We start from the raw sequence: 20273 nt of genomic DNA, 5'->3' as shown, positions 1-20273 counted from the left end.
TCTTGTCATGTCAGTAGATGGGATAGTAAACAACCCCTCAAAGCGGTAGAACAAGGACCAACGACTGCTCATATTCAATTATACATAGTCGTAATATGAACTCGACGACGAGGTATACCATAATACTGTCGGTTTCTGCAAATATATATGGTAGCTCTTCTATAAGTTCTCATAAGCAAGGTGAAACTTGTAGAATTTCCAAAAATCTTCAACCCCCTAAGGGAACACCACATCCGCCATATCTAAACTGACCAACCTGCGCAAGCATCTCACCCTACCAAGAGGGCATGGATCGGTATATCCGATCAACCACTAGGAATCCATCTACTGACGTGAAAACACACATGGATATAGACATGGAATCATACTCCAAATCATATCTGAAACAAAGAAGGTGTTCACATATTTACAGGAAAGGGGAGCGATGGAATGGTGTACAGAACCGAAGTCGAATAACACAAGATATTCCTTTTCTAGTGTCTATAGCACGTGTTCCCATTCATCTAACTTTACAATCAACCAGCTCTGTGTCATAACAATCGTAGAAATACTCGATTTATCAACTTCCACATACTCCTTACAGTACTCCACTGAAGCCAACACTCTCAATACTATCAAAACATCATGATCACACCGGCCAATTACTTTACTCTTAGACTGTCACTAGTATCCATGTCCTCATAGCGGCACATTATTGTCTCCAAATTTCAAACTATGGACATCTCTCTTCCTATTTAAGCATCCAGTAGTAGGTACGGGTCCCACCAAAATTGATAATCAAAATTTCAAATCTCATAATACTCTATCATTGAGATAAAACTATTGAATCACGATCAATATCAATCCCATGCAATCTTACACTTACCCAATTTCAATTACTATTCAACCCAGCATGTACCTCATGCCAAAACTTAGAGGAATTCTTGGTCCCCCAATAATTCGTTATACTATAGGCATGTAACTTCCAATTACTATAAAGTATCAATGTAACGCATCACAATAATCTGGGTAGGCCCATCAATAAAACTATCATCCCAGCTTAAAATCCTCAATAACCATGTTGAACTATATCCCATTATGTAGTGTATCCATAAGTCACCTACCAAAATTTTTGAGCAACCTAACCCCATATAAAACACAGCGTCTTTGATACTTTACTATTTATCACCCAAACCAAAATCAAACCTTCAGAAAAGTTGTCGTTACATCCCTCATAAGTCTGTGCCAAAATAGTCCACATTGTATAGTCATATCTGAACTCAAAGGCAAAACCCCATACAACCTTCAACTTTGAACCAAGGGATCTACACCGAGGTCTTATTACTTCACATTTCTTATCTTCTATCTACCGCGCAATATTGCCAGGACATTCAAACTCTTAACTCATACTCATGACCCAATACCAAATGCTTGAACTCTTTGATGTACCAGACTCGTTCTCCTTTCCTTAACTCATTTATCATTATTATTTCTTGGCCAAGTATCAACAAAATATTACCTTTTATATTAGATCAAACTTTTGAAATAAATTTTCATCGAACTCTTTTACAACCAAAAGTAATAAACTCCACACCTCAAGCCATGTACAAGTTCTTCCAAATGCTCAACAATCGACACAATTAATCATTTCTTACCTTTCCAATTCATACCTTGAGTAAAACCAACCACCACGAATATATACTTACAATGCAAAACTTGAATTTTGGTTCAAATCATGTAAACTAATTCCCTTATCAATCAACATTAGACCATACCTTGAAGATTTTATGCAATCACATACCTTAGCTTATCATCAGACACTTATACGTTGATCTTACCTTGTCCCTCATTAGGAACCCAAATCATGCCAGTCGTCAGACTCGATACCACTATGGAACATACCACAACGCTATAGTCAAATATCCTTAGACTCCATTCTCGAAGCATGCTCAACCTAACTAATGAACATCGAATAGTATTTTTATACCCAGAACAAGACAAACGAAGCCACGTATTTCTGAACCCAACTTTCCAACATCCCTAAAGTTAAATCCTTGAACTCTGCAATCAACGTAAGTATTCTTGCCATTGCCTTATTTTGAAGGCCAAACTACATCACACTAATTCTCCCATCATAAGTTGAAACTCTTTTTAATTCTATTCGAGTGGTTCCCAATACATCATAAAACTTTTCATATAACTACGCTACTCATCAAGTGGTAGCAACAATAACCTTAAATAATCCCAAATCATCATTATCGTATTGGATCCCTTTAACCGAAAGCCATCACCACATAGTTGGATGCTAATTAGAGTCCATCGCGAACTACTATTACTATGCTCAGCCACCCTTGCCATTATCACGGAGTTAACCTTATCGTCTACCTCAAACTTGTTATACTTTCTAATCATGTGAATTAACCAATTCTCATACATATTCTCTCGCTGGTACACTCATTTGCCTTCACACAAGTATACTTGATTGAACTTCCTTTACCTATAAGTTTATCTTTTCAATGTCAATCAATTCCTTTTTGCTCATAAAGAACTAACCAATCCCCAATTAGACCCTTGAAATACACGTCACCATCCAAACGCATTAATACCCCAGAAAAGATCCACCACTATAATTTTCCTTCTAAACCATGCCTAACTTAAGTGTCCGTAGTAACAACCAGTTGGTTTCTCAAATGTGAATGCAACATCAAACTTCATTTTTCGAGTAAGTGAAACCACTAATAACTCCTCAATAACTAGTACTCGCACTTTCCAACTGATGTATTCGTTCCCATATATCTCTAGTACCATACCGTGAGAGCCCGATAGATCCACCATTAGAACACATCATACCCACCGAAAAGATCATTCCCAGATGTTCTACACCTTTCTACCCATTACGAAACCGCTATACATTACTAAAATATTTTAGTCTCCAGCCAAAAATGATATGCACCTTTTCATAGGCCGGGTCGATAGCCAAAGCAACACAACCCATAACCTCACCCAAGTAACACATGTATTGTGGCAATAGATGTATCATAACCCTTCCTGATATACACCCACTCAATAAAATCACCATAAAATTTTAATTTTGATTGACGTAACATTATCATCATCATACATTATACAACCCAATCTTTTATGATAAATTTCACAGACTATAGTCCCCAAAGGCACAGTGCTCACAACATAGTCATTCCCCTAATTATATTATTCTTCATTGTCAAACCACTTTAGATATCGAATAAGCCACGCAAGTGCTATTTTCCATTGTTGAATAACTAACTAGATATGATGAGATGTTCACACAATCTCTCAACCATTATTCATCTTCCAATACCATATCCTCAAAACATATAACTGAACCATAACCTCACTCATTCCTTTCGAATCGTAGAGCATTCTAAGTCTGACCACACATTATTTCCATAAGTATATCATTTTTGCCTTAATACTAGATCTAACACTAAAACCAAGCAATGATATCTCAACTGCACGCACGTAGGACCAAGCACGAGTCATCACTATAAAAGAGAAGACAGAGTGAAGCGATATGAATTAGATCAGATCAAGAACGCATGATAGAAAAATCAAGAAGTGAAGATCTTTCCTAACTATCTTCATAGCCTCCCAAACATAAGTACAGACGTCTCGTACTGATCCTCGAGACTCTACTTAGATTTGACTTATACACGTGAGACCTATGAACCTGGATTCTGATATCATTTGTCAGGACCCAAAATCAGACATGATGAGTCAGACTAAACCCAAAATTTATGGAATAAAATTCAGAAATAATTTAAAATAGATTGATAATAGATAAAAATGGAAATCTTAGTCAACTATAAAATCCCCTAGAACTGATTGTCACATGTACAAGCCTCTAAATATAATGATACTGAAATAAAAATAAGTCTCAAATCTTTGTCTCTCAGATAGAACAAAGTAAAATTAAAAAGGAACAAGAAAGATCACCAGTATCAACAACTACCTCTCAAGTTTTCTCTAGTAAGCCTCAGATGAACGAAAGAAACTGGGTCACTGTTCGGGCTTAGAACCTATACAAGTGTAGTTAGCAAGAAGTAAGTACCAATAATGTGGTACCAGCAAGTAAACAACTAAGACTAAACAAAGCTAATAAAATGCAAGTATGAATGTCATACCAACCGAACCCCTCAAACTACAATCTGCATAGAAATCAGCCTAGTCTAACAACACAAGTATATATATATATATATCAACAACAACACAGCTCAAGTCTCAGTCAAGTCACACCAATCAATAGGATAAATCACAGAAATATCAAGGGTAAACATATCCACAAATGGAAAAAGATGTATGATGCAATGTAGTGCAATGCAATGTCACGTATAGTGATGCATGTTAGCCCTAATGATACACATCTGCTGACTAGAAGTCCGAAACCCATAGGGGCACAATGTACCATGTATCCATTGGAACCATTTCGCTTCGGCATAAATATCAATCGCCAAAACTATTTTTCTTCGGCATCGCCATAACCATTTTCCTTTGGAATAATCATCACTCATCAGAACCATTTTCCTTTGGCATTTCCAGAACCATTTCCCTTCGGAATAATCCTCAAATCAATTCCATCTCAATATATCAGAACTAATGTAAATAGGCAATGTTCATGTAAATCACAATAATGAAATGATATCAATGATAAGTCACAACTCATGTCACAACAATCTATCCACATTTCCATCTCAATATATAGCAGAACCTATTCAAATAGGCAATGTTTATGTAAACCACAATAATGGAATGATATCAATGATAATCCATAACTCATGTCACAACAATCTATCCACATACTCACAATTAGTCAAGACTTAATCATATTGAATACGTCATGTTAAATTATCTCATTTGCCATTTATTACCCCATTCTTCATTATCAAGTTTAATTGAATATCAAATAGTCCCCAAAACCACTTCCCATTACTCCTCAACATATAAGACATGAATATATGATCGTACAAGCTTAAGCAAATATTTAGAAATTCACTTGCCTCGAATTAACCTCGAAATACTTCGGATTCTGAGCTTTTTCCCTTATGATGATGTTCTGAATCAATAAAATCTATTGAAATATGCAATCACAATAAAAATACGAGTGTAACGACATCCAAATCATAATTTTTAAAAATTGAGCCAAAATCGATCCGAAAAACTCTATTTCGTAAACGAACCGAAAACCCAAATTTTTTTACATAAAAATGATCCTTGAAGTATAAGGAAACTATTAGTGAAAATAAAATCAAATTTGGACTTAAAATCAATTCACAATCATCAAAACATTAAAAATCTCACGTTCTTAAAAAATCCTCAATTCCCCAACTTAAAATCCCCAAAATTCGAATTGAAAACAACAATTTAATGATTGGAAAATGATGACTTAGAGTTAAAAAGACTTTCCACTAAAATCCCATGAAAATTCTCCCTCCAAATCGCCTCTACCTAGTTCAAGAACTCAAAAAATGATGGAAATGGGATCTTTTTCCAATTTGGGAATTGTTAACACTGTTTTAGGCCTTGACCAATGTGGTCGCGGCACTACACCTTCACCATCGTGAAGAAGGAACATGATTGACCTTCGCGATCATTCCTCTTGGCTTGCGTTTGCGGAGAAGAAAATTCTTCAGGGATAGCGATCACGCCACTTGGCTCGCGATTGCAGAGAGACAGCCAAAGACACTAGATGACAACAACATGCTCATCCACAATACATCGAAAGGACCCTCGGGATTCATTCAGAATCCCATGCATATAAAATTTATATGCTAACATACTAATTTCAACATTCTAGACTCAATGGAACCTTTAAAAATCTAATTTGAAATCTTCTTTACCTGAAATTTGAAATATCGCAATAACTAACTTAAGCCTCAAAATATCAAAATGAGTTCGGGACCTTCAAAAATTCAACCAAAACTACTCCTAGACCTAAAACTATCCCCCAAATCCAACGGAGTCATCGAAATTCTATTTTGAGCATCGGATCTTCAAATGTTGACGAAAGTCAACTCTATAATCAAAATTTCAAAAATTTCCAACTTAGGATCTCAAATCTTCGTTACAACTCCAAATCTAACTTTGTAAACTCTCCTAGACCAAATTTCACATGCAGAGCTACCAGAATAGTGGAAATATATTTTGAGACTCGTAGCTCCAATTGGTTTCAAATACTTCTTTTGAACACTTTAAGCCTTTAAAATCTCAAAAACTCCCAAGACTCAACTTTTTAAAGAATATCCCAAAACCAAAACCCTACATTGATCATAAATGACTCAGGGCAACTATCAAGAGTGGTTTTATGGTTAATTTGCAAAAATTTCCAATAATGACCTTCAGGGTCATTACACACCCTCCAAGGGATATTTCAAACACCAGTGATAATATTCACTGTAGCAAAAGAATCAGATTCATCAATTATGTTTGGGATGTGATTTTCCAAACAAAATTGCAATCTTGTTCTTATAGCAATCACCTTCGCCACCAAACTATAAGAATCAGGAATCATAAATCATTTCGCACATATTAGATCTCCTTCATGTTTTTTTTTGGTAACTTCATTGGCCTATAAGTTTTTTTGGGGGTCAAAACTATCATTTTAGTGATACCAAAAAAAGTGCTCATTTACATATCTAAGTAAGAGCTGACTACTTACTTCTCAATTTCCTACCATGTTCCTAGTACTAATTGGAACCAAAATATAATCAACAAATTTAAACTAGTGACTAATCATATTAACTCTTCAACATTTCTTTCCAACTGCAGCATATATGTCATGGTATCTTGTTCAGCTTCAGCAATGGTTCTGCCCATTTCTTCAAATCTCGGCCACACACTTGGATAAAAAGTCCCATCTCCTTACATACTCTATCTTGTTGGAATGTAGACATTTGAAATCTCATTGCATTCCTTTCCCTCCAAATGATGTAGACCACCATAGCAAATACATAGCTGGTTATAGAGCCCATACCTGTTTTCTTGCTTGACCATCTTCTTGCCCAATCTAACTCATCTTTCTAGCTTCCCACAGATCTTATAAAACCCAGCCAATTCAATAGCTTTCTCCATAAGGAGCTAGTAACAGAACAATTAAAGTAGAGATGATCAAAAGTCTCATCACCTATTTTACACTAAACACGTTCAGCTGGTGCTTGTATTTTAGCTAGTCTCTTACACACAGCTAATCATACCACAAACTTATGTCTTGGATGGATATTTTGTTGTAGAGCAATACTCTTCCAGCACACCTTAGGATAGCTTGGTTGAAGTTTAAGATACATCCTTTGAATAGAGTATCTACCTTCTACTACTACTGCTTTTAACTCTGTTACTATATCACCTTGTGTTCCTATATTCTTGAGATGCTTCCTAGCTTCTAGGATCTTCCTCACAACCCATGTTGCATTGGTTGGTATAGGCCACTGCTTTATAATTGCATTCTTTAGATAGTAGGTATGAACCCTCTTAATCCATAGACAATCTTTCTTCTCATGTACTGCCCATAATAGCTTTAAGATTGCTGCATTGTTCCACAACTTCAGTTAATTATGTTAAGGCCCTTTGCAACCTTAGGTAGGCACAAATTTTCCCATGAGATCAATGTTTTTCTAGAGCTTAATACTGAACCTATCCAAAAATAAGTTCTGCATATTTTTTCTATCAAATAAATAGGGGGACATAGGATCCCCTTGGCTAATACCCCTTTTCCCTTGAAATTGTTTGGTCAGACTACCATTTATAATCAAGGAATAGGATACTGTAGATATGCATTCCATTATCCAATCAACAAACTTGTATGGGAAGCCTAATTCAACCATCAACCTTTTCAAGAATTCTCATTCTATAAAGTCATAAGCCTTCCTTAAATCCACTTTCATAGTAGACCTAGGAGATAAACCTTTCCTAGAGTACCATTTCATCAGTTCATGACTAAATAGAATATTATCTATAATGCTTTTTCCTTCAATGAATGCACTTTGTGAGGGGCCAAAAAGATCACCTATAACTAGCTTAATTCCATTAGTCAGTATCTTGGTGATTATCTTATAAGTAGTAGAGTAATATGCAATAGGTCTATAATCTTTGACCTGAGTAGGAGTAGTAACATTGGGAACCAATGTAATAACTATATAACTGACTTTTTTGTATAACTTTCCAATATCAAAAAACTCATTCACTATAAGGAGAATATCTTCTTTGACTATAGATTAGTGCTTTAAGAAAAACTCCACTGGAAAACCATCAATACCTGGTGTTTTATCCCTAGCCACCCCTTCTACTGCTTCTATAATCTCCTGATCAGTAATAAGAGCTATAACAGAGCACTTTTGTGCATAATATAAATAAGGTCCCTGCTTGATCACTTCTATATTTGTACAAGGAAGTTGCACTGATGCTATCCCCATAAGGTTAGTAAAGAATACTATAAATTCCTCTTCCACTAGCTTTAGCTCTCATTTTCATCTGAACTTGGAAATATTTGGTGTTGGCATCACCTCCAGCTATCCAGTTGACTCTTGATTTCTGTTTCAATACTTATTTCGTAATATCACTCCACTTCCTAATCTCTGTCATTTAAATATGTTGTTCTTCTACCAGTGTCCTGTTAAGAGGTTGGCCAATTGTTGTTGGATAATCTCTTATTTTTGTCTAGCACATTGTAGTTTCTGATTGTAAGAAGCCATATATGTATTTAGTTCTCTCGGCCCTCCTCTTAAAGTTTTGAGTTTACCCCATAGCTGAACCATTCTTGAACCATTAAACTTCAAGAATAATCTGAATGATCTAAGGCATTGTTGAATAATCTGAATGGTTTTGGCCTATAATGTGGTCTTGTGCATACTTGGATAAAGATTGGGGAATGGTATCAGATCCCCAGTTTCAATAATGTTGCCTCTACATGTCCATAATCCTACAACCATTTAAAATTCCACAAAGCCCAGTTTATCTTTGAGTATACTCTGCTATCATCTTGATGCCTACTGCAAAAAGTATATTGCCATCCTGTTTGTTTAAAGACATTAAACTGTAAGCCAGCAATACAATCTCTAAAGTTCTAGACTTCTCATGAGATTCAATTCTATCCTCAGTATTGAAGACATTGTTGAAATCTCCACATAGCAGCCACGCCTCTTCTATATTGTTCCTAATCTGTATTAATTCTCTCTATAAGGACTCTCTTTGTTGACTTTCATTTTTTGCATAAACCACTGTAAAGAAGGCTACAAAATTTGTAGTTGTCTCCTTCACCTCACAATATATGAATTGCTCTTGTACCACCCACACTTGGATCTGTATGTGAGCCTTCCATAATAACCATATCCTCCCATTATAGGCCATGGGGTAATTCATATAATTCTTCCATGTAGGTGCTATCTTTTGTACAATATTTGTTGACTTTTGCTCTTTAATTCTAGTTTCTAGTATTCCCATTACATCTATCTCGTATTTCAGTAGAAAGAGTTTCAACTCCTTTTATTTCAGGGGCTGGTTAAGGCCCTTTATATTCTATGAGAATACTATCATTGAGGGTTATGTGTATCCCAGGGTCTCCAGATTGTGTAGCATTCTCCTGGAGAGCACTACAGTTGTTCATTACTAAAATATTACTCTTTTGTAAGCCATCTTGAGCAGGATTTACTTGCTGGCTTGTACTAGCTTTGTAAATATGGTTCAAGGTCTTTGTAGGTTGTCTAACTACACATGTAGCTCTCTATCCCATTTTTGATTGCCTAGGCCTTCTATTCTTCCTTCATTTCTTCTTTACCACCTGAAAAGAAGGATTAGTCCCCTCCGCTTCTTTTTCTATCTTCTTTGACCAACACTCTTCTCCATTATGTCACTTAATACATTCAGTGCAGAATATTGGATACCAATCATACTCTACTGTTGGTCGAAATGATCCTGATGGGGCAACTAGCTTAATAAAGTTCAAGAGTGGCTGAGTTACATCTGTTTCCACAAGAATTCCTCACATAAAAGGTAGCGGAACTTGGGCCTGAATTGCCTCAAGAAGCCCCTACCAGTATTGTATTTCCACCACCCACTAGGAGGAGGATACCATCTAACCCATTTAGCTTTAAATTTAGTTCTGAATCCATTAATCAAACTAACATATTGAGGCCAAGTTGTTGGGATTTGATCATAACAAAACTTCTTTCTTATAATTTTTGCACCTTATTATTTATATCCAGATCACCTTCCCTTTAGTATAAGAACCTCCATGTACTGTTGAGTTTCTCCTCTTCTATAGAAACTATAAAATAAGGATAGGAATTGCTTGGAAGATTAGCTTTTGTTTAGAATTCACCTTAGCTTCCCATCATTTTATCATGGACTGCTTAACCTGTATCCATGGCCCTTATATACCTGCAGCTTTAGAAAAATATTGCCATATAGAGAAATCAACCTCCCCTTTTAAAGTTCTAAGATTTCCCTTTTGGGTATAATACAATAACATAATTGTGCCAAGTTGGGATTCCATTAATTTAAAGCAGCAGCTATTGGTACCCTATTTGTTCAAACCTTCCAGCCAAAAAATGAGATTTTAAATAGGATCTCTTGCATCCAAATTTTCTGAAAAAATTTGTTAATCTCTTCTCTTCTTCTCAACATATTCCCTGCATTCTTAACTGTAAACTTGCTAGAGCTCATTTTGATCCACCATGGTCTATCTCCCTCATCAGATTATCTTACATGGTTCAAATGTTGTTTAACATGATCAATAGCATTAACATATAGGTGATGTTGCATTTCCTTATAGCTTCAACTTGTTTCTTGCATAAAAACTTCAATATCCATCAATGAATGACAAGTTGTACTTCTATTTGGTGATTATATAATGGACTGAGTAGAGTCCAATTATCATACCAAACTGATAAAATACCTCCTTTAGGTTCCCACCATATGTATTTTTCAATAACTTCCCTATTCTGTAACATGTTCTTCCATAACTGAGATCCTCCCTTCCATTGAACATATGAAGGCATTTGCTTTTTACAATACTTTTTTCGCAAGAAGTTAGCCCATACAATGTTATGTGTCCTAAAATTCCACCAAAGCTTAGCATGCATAGCTTTTGACACTTCAAAAATAGATATGAAACCTAAACCCCCTTCTTGTTTTAGTAAGCACACTTTCTCCTAGGCAGCCCAATGTTTGCTCTTACCTTCAACTTCATTGCTCCAGAAAAACTTAGCAAGAATTTTATAAAGCTCCTTCATTACACAAATAGGTGGTATAAGATCTACATAATGTATCTTTTCTTTCCTAGCATGGAAAATAGGACAACCAAGATACTTCAATGGGAATTGACCTCTAGATATACCTGTGCACTCTTTAACCAATTGCTTATGAGTTGCAACTGCATTCTGATGCATGAAAAAACACTCTTCTCCATGTTGATTTTTTGTGCTGACTGTGTCTCATAAGCCTGTAAAACTGAAACTATCTTCTTTAAAAAATACCTATCAATAGAAGCAAAAACAATAGTATCATCTTCATAAGCAAGATGGTTAATATGAGTGCTCCATATAGGCATACCATATCCCATAAAACGATCATCCTCAAATAAAGCATTCAAAGATCTAGAATGAACTTTAGCTGATAAAATAAACAAAGTAGGAAAAAGAGGATCTTCTTGCTTAATCCCTATGGTAGAATGAAAGAAATCATGAGACTATCTATTAATTAGTATAGGATACTAGAATACCAATTATTGGATAGTAATCTCTAAATTAGATCCATAAATATTTCAATAAAAGCCATTTCCTTAACACTTTCATCAAGAAAAACCATGATACCATATCATATGTCTTTTCCATATCCAACTTTAATACCACATTTGTTGGTTTTCCCCTTTTTCTGATATCAGTAACAATCTCTTGTGTGAGCAGAACATTTTTAATGATACTTCTACCATTTACAAAACTAGATTGGTTGAAAGAAATTAATTTAGGTGGATATTATAATCAACCTCCAGGTCATTTTAGAAATAAAACATTCATTTCATTCTTTAGAGCGTACCTGTAGCGATCCCAAGTCACTGGCACTTACTGTTCGATCGTCTGGTCGTTTGTTTGGGTTTTAGGCCCGTTTTCCTGTTTCAAAGCTTTTATAACTTAAAAAATTGACTTCGATAATAAATTCAGGAAAAAAAACCTTAGAACAGAATTTTAATGGTTCCATCAGCTTTGAAATGGCCAAATTAGGCTGGTAGCATGGTTGACACAAATACTGAGGTAATCAATATGAGTTTGTGGCCATTTGGCACTTTATTATTGAAACTTGTCGTATGATTGACTTTGGTCAATATTCTTGGATAATGTACTCGGATGAAAATTCTGACAGCATAGTAAGTTTTAGAATATCGAGTTTGGTCTAGAACGACCTTTCGTTCATTTTCTGAGGCTTCCGGTCTAATCCTGAGGCCCATTATGGAATTAGGCCAAAAATAACACTTGGGTGTGAAACTCAATTTTCATTAAAATAACTTCGTATGAGAATTTTGAATGTGCCATTGAGTCTGGAATATTGAATTTGGTGGGGTAGCATATCTCGTTTTCTCGCACGGGGTTCCGAATGAATTCCGAGCACCCCATCGGAAAATTTGACATGGTTCATTTTTGCACTAGCTGAGTCTGGTGCCGTCGCTAAAGCGACTCCTGGTCGCTAAATCAAGTGTTGCTAAAGCGACCAAGCCCTCTTAGGTGGGTGTTGCTTAAGCGACCTGCTAAAGCAATGCCCGCCTCTTTAAGATGGTCGCTTAATCTACCAGCGGGTGTTCGCTTTTGCGACACCTGAGGCTCGTTTAAGTCCCAATTTCTAGCTTTGTTCATGGAACTTTGAAGGACGGTTGCTCTTTCAATTTGGAGGCAATTTGAGTGATTCCAAAGGCTAAGTTGCATAATTTTTTGAGGGGATTCCAGCGGTGTGATCAGAATTAGGATTTGAGGCTTCTCTTAAGGTAAATTTCCCTTTTTCCCTGCAAGTTTGGTATTCTTGAGCTAAATGCCAATTTTGATGCATGCTTGGATTGTAGCTGATATTGTGCGTGAATTGTGTTCTTTTTTGAAACATGAGTTGGGGGGTTGGAGCCTATTTTTAGAGTCAATTCCATGAGTTACAGAGCGGATCCTATAATATTTGATTTTCGACTACGAAATTGGTCCAACTCCAAATTTAATAATTTTAGTGTCATAACGACTGTATTAACGTTGACAGTGTTCAGAGACCGTTCGAAAGGGAAAAACTCCGGTTCCATTAGTTGGAGCACACATGGTTGGCCTACAGGTAGACTATGATTTCCCCCCTTTAGATTGAGCATGGTTAGGCACTTGTATACTTAATTGTATGAGCTTGGAGAGGTTTGGTCATCAAGCATGCTAAATTACTAGAATTCATGTCCGAGGTGTTATTTTGGGAGAAGATTCGGACTGATAAAGCATGACTCATGTTATTGTTAATTATCCCTACCTTGTGGTGTGTGCTGTGCCTTTGGTTTATATATTTGAAAGCATGCTTAGCCTTAGTCTAGGTTCAGACTAGTGTTGCCTTAGACTTGCGCGATTTTGGTGCTGTTGGACCTTAGAACTTCTCCGACGTCGTTTAGGGGAATTATTGGAAAAAAAATCACCCAACTCTTATTCAAAGCCCATTTACATACTCCAGCTACTACCTTTTGAGCTAGTCAAGCAGGCTGACCATGTGAGGACTTTTTAGGAAAAAGATGTTCGGCCTACAAAAAAAACTAAGAAGCTTAGCTCCCTATAGATTGATATCGTAGACTTGATTCTGATAGTCTGAGCTTTAGCTAGGCAGTCACACAGCTTGGGAACCTTACCTCCATAATACCTATTCTTCTATCGGTCCGGTGATTGGTTCTTGGTTCTAAAAGTCATCTCGACGATTCTGGTTGGATGTGGTTCGGTCTGGAGTGATTTATTGATGGCACTCAGTTTGGGGGTACTCCTCATGGTGCTCGGTAGGACGCTAATCCTAATTCTGGCTGACTCACCTCTGTTCATGGTTCAAGTCTCCAATTCACTCCACCAAGCGGGGTTCAAGCCCTTGCCTTGGTATTATAGCCTTGGTTCAAGTCTGTCGCTCCTTACTTAGCTATGGTTCGATCCCACCGCCTTTATATAGCCTTGGTTCAAGTTCATCACTTCTCACTTAGCCGTGGTTTGAGCCCACCGCCTTTATATAGCCTTAGTTCAAGCCTATCGCTCCTCACTTAGTTGTGGTTTGAGTGCACCGCCTTTATATAGCCTTGGTTCAAGTCCGTCGCTCCTCACTTAGCCATGGTTTGAGCGCACCGCCTTTATATAGCCTTGGTTCAAGTCCATCGTTCCTCACTTAGTTGTGGTTTGAGCCCACCGCCTTTATATAGCCTTGGTTCAAGTCCATCGCTCCTCACTTAGCCGTGGTTTGAGCGCACCACCTTTATATAGCCTTGGTTCAAGTCCATCGCTCCTCACTTAGCCGTGGTTTGAGCGCACCGCCTTTATATAGCCTTGGTTCAAGTCCATCGTTCCTCACTTAGTTGTGGTTTGAGCCCACCGCCTTTATATAGCCTTGGTTCAAGTCCATCGCTACTCACCTGCTTTGGTTCGAGCCCGTAGCTACTATTACCCAGTTCAATTTTGTGGTCTCTCTTTCATGTGGTTCAAATCCACAATTAGTTATTATCGGGGTTCAAGTCTTTGGTACCCTTTTTCACATGGTTCGAGTCTCAAATTATCTATACCTTGGTTCAAGTCCTTAGTTGCTTTCAAATATCGGTTCAGTTCCCTGATCTTCTAAAGAAGCTTCGGTTTAAGTTCCCATCTATTCTCAGCTTTTGAGTTAACGCTTCAGGCTTTCAGGATGGTTCGATTCAAGTTCGGGAAATTGGTGGCATTATTGGAACCTTATGGGGTCAACTATCTTTGCTCTTGTTGGGCTTATGAGAGTCCGTTCAGGTTGTTACCTATAGACTTGTGCACGAGCGTACCCGTCGGGTTTATGGGAGCCCGACGAATTTAGTAGTTTCTCTTTTTTAGTGTGTTGAGTACGCTCGTGTACATACCTACATTTACCTTTTTCTCCTATCTTTGGTTGTGATTATTTTCTTGCATTTCAGTTTACTTCTGCTTATCTTGCTCAATTGGCCTATGATGCCTACTAGGTACCTATTGTTTTGATACTCATACTACACTCTGCATCTGTTTTCGTGATGTAGGTCCGAGTACTAGCTATCGACGTTGATTCGAGCTAGCTGTTGTCTTGATCGAAGGTGAGGGTGAGCAATAGCATTCTGGATTTACCCGTCTCTCTGTACATATATTTTGCCTGTCTTTTGCTTTTTGAGACAATCTGTTTCTGTGGTCCACTTTTTGGACTTGTATTCTTTTTGTAGTAGCTCTGTACATGTGACTTCCAGGTTTTGGGAAAAATCTTTTTATTTGTATATGTTTCGTTTAGCTTCTGTCGTTCAGTTATGTTCTTGCTATTTCAGTTTTATTTTTAGTTGTATCGTTGGTCTTCTACCCTGACATCCCATTACTCATAGTTCTGGGATATGGGTCGGCTTGCCTATTGGTGGGTCATAGTAGGCACCATCATGACCTGAAAAATCGAATCGTGACAAATACCCTTCAATTCTATCATGCACAATCTTTGACATAATCTTATTGATGAAGTTAGTCAAACTATTTGGTCTCAAGTCTGTGAAAGACTGAATATGTTCCTTCTAAGGCAAAAGGACCGAGTTAGTATGAGTAATAGACTTAGGAAGAGTATTACCTCTGAAAAATTCTTGAACAATATTAAAAACATCATTACCTACTACATTCCAGCAATTCTAATAAAATCTGCCTATCAATCCATATTATCCCCATTTAAGTTAAAAATTGCATTTTAAACTTAAATGGGGATAGATGGGTCATTTTTAACTTCTTCCATGGTAGGTTGCCGACAGAGAGAAAAATTATCCTCCATATTAATAAGCTTGGGAATATGCCTTAGCAAAGGGAAAGTCATAGCATCTCTTTCCTACATGAACTGATTATTATGAAAATTGATAGCCTCTGTAACTATTTCACCCTCTTCCTCTAACCAACCCTGAGTATTTTGAATTCTATTCAGATGCAACCTCTTCCTCCTCCCCTTTACAATACTGTGAAAGAATCTGGTATTTCTGTCACCATTTTCAAACCAATCATATCCTGCTTTCTGCTACCAAAAGATTTCTTCAAAGTGAAGATATCTTTTAACTTCTGCCTGGGCTCTTTGTAACTTTTCTCTATTATCAGTAGTGGTACTTCTTCAAACAGTTTCTCTTTAATCTTGACAATATCTTCCCTGATTATTAATTGCTTGAAGATGTCTCCATAAGTTTCCTTACTCCACGCAGTCAAAGCAGACTTCACATTCTTGATGCTATCCTTAAACTCCAAAAAAGGGTTTTGGGACCATTTGAACACCAGTTCTGTCTTACCACCTCAATAAAAAAAGGGTTCTCAGTCCAGAATTTGAAAAACCTAAAAGGTTTCTTATGTCTGGACAATCTGTCTTCACAAGTAAGAAACATTAGAGCATGATCTGAACCTGTTCTAGAAAGATGTTCCACCTCTATATGATAAAACTTTTCTTATATCACATGATTGACAAGAATTCTACCAACCTTTCAAAAATGCAGTCATTGCCTGCTCTACCATTCCACTAGGTGAAAGGGCTCCCTTTAAAAAGAAGTTCAGCAAGATCACAAGAGGAAATACATGTTTCAAAATCTTCATGTTCATCATCAAAGACTGGTAAACCACCAATCTTTTCTTCAAATTCAATACAATATTAAAGTCCCTTGCTATCAACCATGGATTTGACATACTAGCTGCAACTTGATAAATATCATCCCATAACCTCAAACTCTCATCTGCTGAACACTTGGCATAGACTAGTGTGACAACAAAGTTTAGAACTTGATTTTGATCCTGTAACTGCATAGTGAGTTGCTGATCAGTATCCTTTAGTATATTGACAGTAATATCATGGTTAATGAATAACCAAAACTTTCCATTGCAACTAGATAAGGACAATTGCATCTTCATCCTTATCCTATACTTATTGCTCTCACCAATATGCTGAAAAGACTCCATCAGGCCAATAAAAGTGAACTTATGGTAGTTATGGAGCATCTTTACTCTTTGAAAAGCTTGTTGAGACTTCACAGACCTAATATTCTAAATGAGGGCTTTCATTGATTACTAGAAACTGATATGGATCTTTTAGGCTGAACACTGGTGCGTAAAACCTTATCTCCATTACCATTCTTCTTTCCTTTCCTTGCATTCTTCAACAATCTTGGTGATACATCAGCTTCTAATTGGATAGCATCCCACAACCCATCAACTTCCTCTGTTTCCAAAATGCCTTTAACAAATTGATTAGATTCAGAGATATTACACTTCACCTCCCCTACATTGTGGGTAACAATATCATGAAGAACTTTGTTAGGAGAATGAACTATAAATTGTTCATTAGTCTGCACTGGTTTTGGAACCTCCATAGTTTCCAAAGCATTTTCCTGTTCCACTTCCACCTCAACCAGCTCTGCATTGCCCATCACTGTCATAGTATTCCAGTAGGTGACTCTTCCCCTTTGTCACCAGTTGTGCTGCTACTATCTGTGAATTCTTGATTGACTTGATTATCATGAATTTCTTTCTCCTGCTCTTTGAATTCTGAAATGACTTGTACATTTGTGACACTATTTCTAAATCATGATTAACTTGCTTCTCTAGCTGATCATCTACAACATCTTTTATCTTATCTTCTACTTGAGTATGACAATGGCTTGGTGGTGCAGGTAGTTCGGTTTCTGCAAGGTTAATTACTCCATTTTGTTTTCCAAATGCTCTAGTGATCCATTCCTTTGAAGATTCTCCATGTTGCTGCTGATTTATTTCAATATGACCTTTGTTTATATTGTTGTTGTTATCCTTAACACTGCCTGTGGAAGCCATAAGATTAGACTCAATATTGTTGTGTCTGCCAGTTGCTTCATGTGTTGAAAAATTCTCTACAAGTGCAACAAGTTTGTTTTCCAACAACGAGAGAGGTCAGGTGATTGGAAACTTTTGCTTCGTAACTTTCCACTTACCTGGATCTCCTACTACTCTACCACTTGAAAGCACACGAGCTTTCCTTTTCTGGAACTTGTGGGCAAAAAGAATCGTGGGTTTTTTGTGTTGCTGAGTGTGCTCTTTTACTATCCTCCTATCCATCACGCTTTGCAATCCTGCATTATCTGTCTTGGAGTTATTTCTACAATCATCTATATCATGGCCTTGCATCTTACATTCATTACATTATTAAGGGACATAATCATATTTAATATGCACCTCCTCTTTCCTACTATCCCCTGTAGCTTCATTTACAATGTCCATCACAACTGATTCAAGAAAATCTGCTTTCAAGTCCACCAATACCTTAACTCTTGCACAACTTGGTCTAATTCTATTGATAGTAGCTAGATCAAGTTGCACAGGTTTACCTACTGCTGTAGCTAATGAGAACAGACACTCTTTAGCAAAGTACGTGGGGAGTAGGTTCGAAAAGGATATCCATGCTAAAGTCTTTGTGGTCTCTTCTTTCATATTAAATCTTGAATCATATATAAGAGTGCGCATTAAATATGAATAACCATCCTTGCATAGTATATAAGAAGCTCCCTTTGAAATGAGATTAATAAAATCTGCTTGTTCTGTCATTCGAATCAGAATATGCTTATTTCGGAATAATCTGATCTGACAGTCGCCTTTAATATCTCATTGTAGAGGAATAATCCTCCTTAATTCATTCATATCCGCCCATTCATACGTAAATTTACCTACAACAGCATATTGGAGATTCTCCATCCTATTCATTGTATCTTCTTCATCCTCCATCCATTTAATATGTGGCACACCTTCCACCATGACCACCCCCTTACGTGAAATAGATTTTGTATTAGGAATTCTAGTAACCAACGAGTCAGCACATGACTTCTCCAGGGACTTGTTAGGGCTCTCTGACTCTATGATAGACTTTGCATTTACTAAAGGGAGGGGGGGGGGGTACTTAACAGTAGACAAATGCTGACAAGCCATCACTTGCTGATTGTCCATGTACTGGGTATTTGCGTCTATCCATGCCTTCAACAAATTTATTATTTTCAAATCGAAAAAGCTAAAAAAATTAAACTAAATCGAACCAAACCGACAATAACAAACCTCCTAACACACCTTAATTCGTTAGGTGGTTACTTTTTTTTAATCCTAAAAATAGTTGTCACGTCGATGGCGCCTCTTTCATGAAAAATGGAGCTTTACACTCATCCCTCTAAGTGGTCCACTCCTCAAACGATTCAATTTCAATAATTTTGTGTTGATACTCCACCTGTTCTTCCGTATCAATGTCTAGGATATCCACTTTCATCTCTCTACAAATAAAGTTGTGAATCAAGCAACAAGTACTAATACTTTTGTTATGAACCTTAATTGAGTACCATGAAGAGCTTCTAAGAATTTCCCAATGTCCTTTCAGCAGACCCTTACATCCTTATTTCATTATATACAACCTTTTATACAACCCAAACAAAGGTATAAACTTGAACTCTAGACCCCATGAGTTTTTTTTTTTTTATATCAAATTGTGTAAAAATGCTCTCATAAGCTTTATAGATGAAGAGAGAGTTGAAAACTTACCTTTAGTAGACAAATTCTACTAATTTTATTAGCTAAACCTTGTTGTAAAAGCTCAGCTTGAAACTAAAAGTAACTAAGAAGCTCAACTTAGCAACTACGGTGATTGCGGACAAAAATCGAGCCCGAGCCTTTGAGAAATTCTTAACTTGGACTTTTGGTCTGTCAGAAACCCTTCGGAGAGCTTGTGGGCAAAATATGAGTGAAAATAATGAGAAATGAGGCTTAGATTAAATTTTAAAGCTTTAAAAAAAAATTGCTTCATTGAGTGTTTTTTTAAAATTAATTACTGATTTTAGCGATATTTTTTATTTATTATCATTTATAGCAATATATAGCAATATTATGATAAATTTACACTTGTATTAAAAGTGAATTATGCATACAATATAAATGTATTATAAGTGTTTTAAAATATATATTATGTTTGTGTAGTAAGAAACTAACATAATGTATTATAAGAGCCCGTTTGGATGGGCTTAAAAAAAGTAACTTTTATGTATGAAGTGCTTTTAGAACTTTGAAGTGCTGAAA

At 36.6% G+C, this 20273-nt stretch overlaps 2 long non-coding RNA genes across 3 annotated transcripts; one reads left to right on the top strand and one right to left on the bottom strand.

Annotated features, from left to right (window-relative positions):
- Positions 1-3836: 3836 nt before the first annotated feature.
- Positions 3837-19928, bottom strand: LOC129900444 (uncharacterized). 2 transcript variants are annotated; one of them, XR_008769614.1, is made up of 4 exons: positions 19743-19928; positions 12043-12116; positions 11345-11483; positions 3837-5071 (listed from the first exon to the last, which is right to left on the bottom strand). It is a non-coding gene; the product is annotated as an uncharacterized LOC129900444 (long non-coding RNA). The 2 variants fall into 2 exon arrangements; XR_008769615.1 differs by having other exon boundaries at positions 3837-4037.
- LOC129900443 (uncharacterized) lies at positions 15760-18145 on the top strand. Its single transcript, XR_008769613.1, has 2 exons — positions 15760-16811; positions 17864-18145. It is a non-coding gene; the product is annotated as an uncharacterized LOC129900443 (long non-coding RNA).
- Positions 19929-20273: the final 345 nt, after the last annotated feature.

This window comes from Solanum dulcamara, chromosome 8, assembly GCF_947179165.1.
Source record: "Solanum dulcamara chromosome 8, daSolDulc1.2, whole genome shotgun sequence".
NCBI lineage: Eukaryota > Viridiplantae > Streptophyta > Magnoliopsida > Solanales > Solanaceae > Solanum > Solanum dulcamara.
The sequence above is the reverse complement of the archived record's forward strand: the minus strand, read 5'-3'. Positions and strand labels throughout refer to the sequence as shown.